Consider the following 6,258-nt stretch of genomic DNA (forward strand, 5'->3'; position numbering starts at 1 on the left):
AAGATTCTCGCCCGTCCCACAGGGAGCTGCCCAGTGACAGAGCGGGGATTCCTACCCAGGCAGTCCGGCTCTAGATCGGCTATGTGAACAGCCGTGTGTGTATAAGTCGGGAGAATCCTAGAGGCTAGAGAGGATATCACATAAGGAAAAGAGATTTGTTATTTAGTTTTGTCATTTTTTTTAAATTAGTTTTTGTTGAAAAATTGAATAAAGAGTTTAAAAATAAGTTACCAGGGCTGAGGTTGCAGAGAAACTCGTGTTCAGCCTTAAAGCTTCTAGTTCCGGCCCTGCGCCCGCTGCAATGGGCTCGTCCAGGGCCAGGGCGTCCTCCTGCCTCTGTTTTCCTCCCATCTTCCCAGCCGGGCTCCCTGTGACCTGCCTTCCCTCTGTCCAGCCTCTCTGAGCTTCATCTTCAAACACCAAATTGTGCATCAGCCCAGAACATCTGGGTCTAGGGTGTAACCTACAGGAGGCAACTCTTTAGCCCAGATGCATGGATCAGATGTGCTGACGGTCTCTCATACTCTGCGACTCGCCCTGCATGGTGTGTGGCCTGGTGCCCACTTAGCGATCGCAGTTCTCTTTATTCACCTTCATAGCCGGCTGGAAGCAGAGCCATACAAGAGCTAGAGCATAGAACATGATTACCATCTCCCCAGGGAAAGGGATAGACCCGCTGCAGAGATGGGGTAAGCCGTGACCTTGGGCCTCTCCCGCTCTCCATGGAGAGCACGCTTTGGCATGCTTGCTCCCACCTTAGGGAGCCCCACAAAGTAGGTGAGGGCCTTACACATGCCAGCTGAGCTCCCTGCCATGGTGCCACTCAATACCGGCCACCCCGATGGCTGGGACCCACCCCTTCCAGCCTGTATGGCTACCAGCGTTACTTCTTCTAGAATTCGGAGCTGAGCCAGACCCCAGTAAACGCTCACTGGCCAGCACCATTGCCCCCGTCAAGGGGCATATCTATACAAGGGTGTCTCCCCATCACGGTCCGGTTCCGTGACACGCTCAAACCCGTGAGAAAGCCCACTGACCCCCAGGAAACCAGTAAGAGGGGACGGGGGCAGTTACAACCCATGGTGGCTGTAAAACCTAGTCTCCACCTTCCTTGTTTCTGCCTTTGCCCTTAAAGATGTTGGAGGGAATGAAGAAGAAAATGAGAAACAGGGAACCAAGACGAGCACTCTCAAGTCTGAAATGGGAACAGAAGGTCAGATTCGAGATAACCAGGCAGCCAGTCATTGTTTGTTCACAAAACTTACGTCCTCTGGTGGACAAATGGGACGTCAAGGCCATGGGGAGGCCGAGATAGCAGAGCCGTTCAGGGCTGCTTGGCTGCTACTCTGTCCTTGCGCTTGAATGACCCTCTCTTCGGCCCTCGTCATAGAGGCTGTGGGCCGAGCTGGCCTGGGTCCTGGCGGCCTGCGCTCCCCCCGGCAAGGCTCTGGCCTGCCCAGATTCTCTGCGCGGACTCCGGGGATAACATCAGGAAGATACTACGTCTACTTTGACCTCACTGAAGCCATTGCCTGCTGCTTGCCAGATGTGCTTTTTTTCAGTCCTTTCCCCCAGAGACCTCTGGGATGGGCCAGGCTGAGCTTCAAAGGAGCTTAGCCTTTCTGCTCTTCGGCTGGTGGGTGTTAAGGTCATAGTCCTTGTGCCAGGTCCATGCTGTGCTTTGAGGAAACACGGACGCCGCCTTGAGCCCTAGAACCTGAGGCTTACAGTACAGCTTCAAAGCCATCAAGATGCCAGATCACCTCCTCCGTGAAGTCACTTCCAGTCACCCAAAGCCACCTGAAAGATAGAATGTCTCTCTCTCCTCTGTGCCCCCTTATTGTACTTTGAACTCATAGCGTAGCACTTCTAAGTCTGCTTTGTATTAAAGTTAGGTGTTTGCCGGGCGTCTGGGTGGCTCAGTGAGTTAAGCAGCTATCTTCAACTCAGGTTGTGATCTCAGGGTGCTGGGATTGAGCCCTGCCTCAGGCTCTCTGGTCGGGGCGGGGGGGGGGGGGGTACTTCTCCGTCTACTCCCCCACACCTGCTTGTGCTCTCTCGCTCTCTGTCTCAAATAAATAAAAAAAAATCTTTTTAAAAAAAGGTGTTTGTGTGTCCAATTCTAACACCAATTCTAATGCATGGGTTTTTTTTCCCACACCACCAAACAATCCTCAGACACCAGCTGGGTGTCCTAGAATTCATGTCAATTCCGATTCTATCTACTCGGAGATAGCATCAGATTTCATAGGTTAAGGGCTTAGTTCCACAAGACTGCCCACTTCAGATGCCAATCGCTCATTCAAGTTGTTACTTATGCTTCCTGCAGACTATAAATAGTAACCGCTACAAATCAGAGATTTCCACGACACCTTCCTTGGGTTCAATTAATTTGCTAGAGTGGCTCACAGAACTCAGGAAACCAGTTACTTACTAGATTCTAAACGTATTACAAAGGATATTAAAAGATACTAATCAATAGCCAGATGAAGAGAAACATAAGGCAAGGTCCTGAACAAAGGAACTTCTGTTCCATGGAGGTTGGGGTCCAGCATGGTGGAACATGGAAGTGTTCCAGTTCCCCAATCTGGAAGTTCTCTGAACCCCATGCTTTTGGGTTTTTATGGAGGCTTCGTTACATAAGCACAATTGATTACATCTTTGGCCATTGGTGATTGAATTCAATCTCCAGATTCTCACCTCTCCCCGGAAATCAGAGGGTGGGACTGAAACTTTCAATCCTTTAATCACATGCTGGTTCCACTGGCAACCAGCCCCCATCCTTAAGTGAGGCCCAAAAGCCACCTCGGTAACATAACAAAAGACACCTTCATTGTTCTTATCACAGGAAATTCCAAGGGTTTTAGGAGCTCTGTGCGGAACTGGGTTGAAGACCAAATATGTATTTCTTATTATAAATCAGGATATCACAGCACGTGTGTCTCCTCCAAAGACTGTGAGCTCCTCTTGGGCTAGGCTCAGAGCGGACCCTCAGCAAACACTAAGTTAATAAAAGAATGGGTGTGGTAAGTAACCCATTTCACTGACCTCCTGAACACCTACGTGGGGAAAAACTTCTTTTCATTCACTCAACAAATATGCATGGAGTCCCACTATATGCCAGGTACTGTTCTTGATTATAGAAGGAGAAAAAGCAAAGATGCATATCCTCCTGAAATTCATAGTTTAAAGGAGGAGAACAAATAATATGGATGGGGGAAACAACGAACAGAACAAAACAGGTATATAAAATACATAGACTGAGAGCAACAATTAGAGTAGAAATAAGCAACGGAGAAAAATGAGGCAGAAAAGGGAAATAGAGAGAGCTGGGATGGGGGCAGGGAGATATGGGCTGGACTAAAATCTATGGAGGTCAGGGAAGTCTTTACTGAGAAAGTAACATTTGCGAAAATACCTGAAAGATGCGAGAGAGTGAGATACATGGATATCTGGGAGAAGAGCCTCTGCAACAGAGGGAACCACATGTGCAAAGGCCCTGAGGCAGGAATATGCCTGACATCTGGAGGAACATCCAGGAGTTCAATGTGGCTGGAATAGAGTAAGTGAAGGAGATAGCAATGGGAGGTGAGGCCTGAGAGATAATTACGGCACATGTCGTGTAGGGCCTGGTTGGTGTTATTAGTAAAATAGGAAGCCATTAGAGAATCTCAAGAAGAATAGCATGATCCGACTCAGGTGTTACCAGGGAGGCTCGGGCTGCTGTGTGGGGCATGGACTACAGCAGGGCAGTGCAGAAAGCTGAGAAAAGTTAGGGGGGTGTTGTGATAATCAGGGCGGACTATAAGGGTGAGTGGAGACAGGCGGATAGCACTGGAGATGGTAGAAGTGGGAGGACCCTGGGGCATTTTTCAGAGAGACAGAACAGAATTTGCTGCTGAAATTGGAGGTAGCATGCAGGGAGAAAAAGAGCAGTTTGGGTGGAGAGGTCAGGGGTAGGGGTTGTGAGCACAGCACCGGCACCAAGCAAGAATTTGAGGAGTGGAATTTGGTGTTGGAGTGAGAAGGCAAATCTCTTAAGGTGTTTGGCAGGACAGGGAAGGAGAGAAGGAGGGTGATAGTCGAAGGGCATTGGGGATCCCCTTTATGACTTCTGTTTAGGCTGTTGATGATGCTCTGACAGAAGGGAGGTTGAGGATGCAGGAGAGGAAAGCGACTGCAATAGTATCCTGGGTAGAATCTGGACTCTGAAGGCCTCTCTTCTTCTGGATTTGTGATCCCCCCTCCCCACCACCGCTCTCCCCAGGCCCACCCCAGCAGAAGTCTTCCAGTTTCTCGTGAGTTTCCAGCAGCCGGCAGGTCAGCAGTGCTCCACCTGGAGGAGGTGGAGCTGAAGGAAAGAGACCTGCCTTACTTTTCTCTGCCCAACTCTGAGGATCCTTGACTAGAGATGATGACCCTGAGAATCTCCTAGAACAACGCCATCCCTGTACGTGTTCTGAGAGTTAGTACACTCTGAAGGGCCTGGCTCCATCCGAGAAGGACAGTTCAACTTCACCCAAAAACATATTTTTTATGGTCAAATATGATAAAAATGTGGCCTTGTTCCATTTTCTCCCCTACTTTTAATGACGTCGAGTTGTTAGTTTCCAGTTTCCTTAATGACACCCTGAACGTTTCTCCTGCCTTTCGTAAACTCCTTCCTGTCAATCATGCCCAGAATTCTTCATCACCCCCATCCTGTCTCAGCTGATGTCTCATGAAGATGTTAGACAGGACTGGATTCCTGGGTAGAAACTGACAGTCAGTGAAGTACACTTTCTTCTGTTTTCCTAACAGTATGCGTTGTCTATTTGAAGTAATGCACTGTCAGTCTCCCCGTGCCAGGCCTTGTTGTCTGAAATGCCAGAGGTGTTAGGATAGTAGTGCCAGCGACTTTGTGAGGCTCACAATTCGCAGTCAGTTTCCTCACGGTTCTCATTGCCATAGCTGATGTGAAAGGTGTTTGCAAGGATCACTCTGGAAACATTTGTGGGAATCTAAAACGACTTCAGAGAACCTTTGCACTGGCAACCTTTTGTTCCCTAAAAATGCATCTTAAAGAACATTTCAGATTCTTTCCTCATCAAACACAACTCTCGTCCTGGGATACAAATAATAGTCATGAATCGTTTGTCTCTGTCTTTATGTATTGAACATGTAGAAAGAGCTTGCCATGAAAGGGAGCTGTCTGGACTTGGAATTCATAGTTAAGATTTTTTTTAAGTCTTTTCATTAAAAATTGTGCTTTAGGCCGCTTCTGCAAGGTGCCTATCCTCCTCCTCTTTTTTTAAGATTTTATTTTTATTTTTAAGATTTTTATTTATTTGAGAGAGAGAGCGAGCAAGCACAAGAGAGAAAGCAGGAGAAAGAGAGAGAGAGCACAAGCAGGGGGAGGGGCAGAGAGAGAGGGAGAAGCAGACTCCCCAGTGAGTGGAGAGCCTGATGTAGGGCTCAATCCCAGGATCCTCAGATCATGACCTGAGACAAAAGCAGACGCTTAAACCACTGAGCCACCCAGGCGCCCTATCTGTTCTGTTTCTGAAAGCATACAAAGAAACAGAGATTCTATGACTCTATACATGGTAGTATCCATTTTTTAAAAGACTATATTTTTAAAAAATCATCTCTATACCCAACATGGGACTCGAACCTACAACCCTGAGATCAAGAGTCACATGCTCTACCGACTGAGCCAGCCAGGTGCCCCATATTGTATACATTTTCCAAATGTGCTGCTGTTTTAGAATAAGATACAAGTAAGACCATCTATTCCAGCCCCTTATTTACAGATGGGAAAATAACCTTCCTCAGTTCAAGCAACAGGTCAGAGAGGGCATGCACTCAGGCCTTCCAGCTTCTGGGCTGGTTCTCTCTCCATCCTATTCTGATCCCCACTGCCGCCTTTACTGATTCTAAGCAGTCACCGAACTTTTGACCAAGGTCTTATTGCTCTGGAGATTTCAAACTCTCCTAGGGGTATGTTGCTAAAAAAGAAAGGCTTCTGTTCTGACCCTCTCCAACGACACGAGATGAGAAATTCTCCTGCCCTTACTTGGGAGGATAAATGACTCAAGCTGAAACGCAGCCTGTTATGTTGGCAGAAGCAGGTGGGGAAGGTGGAAGGGAGGGGGGACAAACACACAGAAACAGCCTGAGCTAGAAGTAGATGTCCCGGAAAGTAGTCCTTCTGATACTCCTTACTCACTAGGTGCCCTTGGATTCATTCTGTCCCATCTCCATCCCTAGCTCAAGTTT

At 48.0% G+C, this 6,258-nt stretch overlaps 1 non-coding gene across 1 annotated transcript; it reads right to left on the reverse strand.

The window, feature by feature from the left end:
- Nucleotides 1-5,632: 5,632 nt before the first annotated feature.
- On the reverse strand, nucleotides 5,633-5,705 carry TRNAK-CUU. Its single transcript has one exon. It is a non-coding gene; the product is annotated as a tRNA-Lys (tRNA).
- Nucleotides 5,706-6,258: the final 553 nt, after the last annotated feature.

The sequence above is a fragment of the Ailuropoda melanoleuca genome, chromosome 1, assembly GCF_002007445.2.
Source record: "Ailuropoda melanoleuca isolate Jingjing chromosome 1, ASM200744v2, whole genome shotgun sequence".
NCBI lineage: Eukaryota > Metazoa > Chordata > Mammalia > Carnivora > Ursidae > Ailuropoda > Ailuropoda melanoleuca.